Source organism: Octopus bimaculoides, chromosome 18 (genome assembly GCF_001194135.2).
Source record: "Octopus bimaculoides isolate UCB-OBI-ISO-001 chromosome 18, ASM119413v2, whole genome shotgun sequence".
Taxonomy (NCBI): Eukaryota; Metazoa; Mollusca; class Cephalopoda; order Octopoda; family Octopodidae; genus Octopus; species Octopus bimaculoides.
The window spans coordinates 49938969-49939681 of NC_068998.1; the positions used below are offsets into that span (position 1 = coordinate 49938969).

General features: G+C 41.7%; 1 protein-coding gene across 7 annotated transcripts in view; it reads left to right on the top strand.

Moving 5' to 3' along the window:
• Window positions 1-713, top strand: part of LOC106875519 (uncharacterized) — a 26623-nt gene that overhangs the window by 24381 nt on the left and 1529 nt on the right. The window lies entirely within an intron of this gene.

Consider the following 713-nt stretch of genomic DNA (forward strand, 5'->3'; position numbering starts at 1 on the left):
GGGGGGGGGGGTGTCAGTCTGAAGACAGTCCATAGGATTCGGAAAGAGTTGGTTGAGTCTAATGGTGATTACGAAGGTGTTTTGGAGTGATCACTAGTGATAGCAATGTTATGTCCCCATTTCTCTTCCCACATAGACTCAAACTCAAGACGGAGGCCTACATCAAGTGTCTGGAAGCGATAAAGCTGCCAGCGATGAAGAGGGTTGCCGCTGCAAGACCCTGTATCTGACTACAGGATTCTGCACCATGCCACACATGCAGCAGATGCCAGCCATGGTAGTCAGACTATTTCTCCGATCACAATCACCCCTAGCATCTGGCCATCTAACTCCCGAAACTGCGATCCCCTTGATAATTACGTGTGGGGCAAAATTTCTTGAACTGAACGCAATGATTATGGCAGCATTCATCATTTTAAACACGGAGACCGTAAAGAAGAGTTGCAGGAGATTCCGAAGTTATCTCGACTCCGTGGTTGATATCAATGGCGATTTTACTGAATAAATTTAGTCGTTAGAGTTTCATGATATTTTATGTAATTTTCGTAAATATATCTGTTAAAATAAGATGTCTGATTTATTTTTATTTTCAAGTAATAATTTAGACGAAAGTTTATTCACCGCACCTTATACACACACACACATACACCCCCCCCACATATATATATATATATATATATATGTGTGTGTGTGTGTGTGTGTGTGTGTATGTG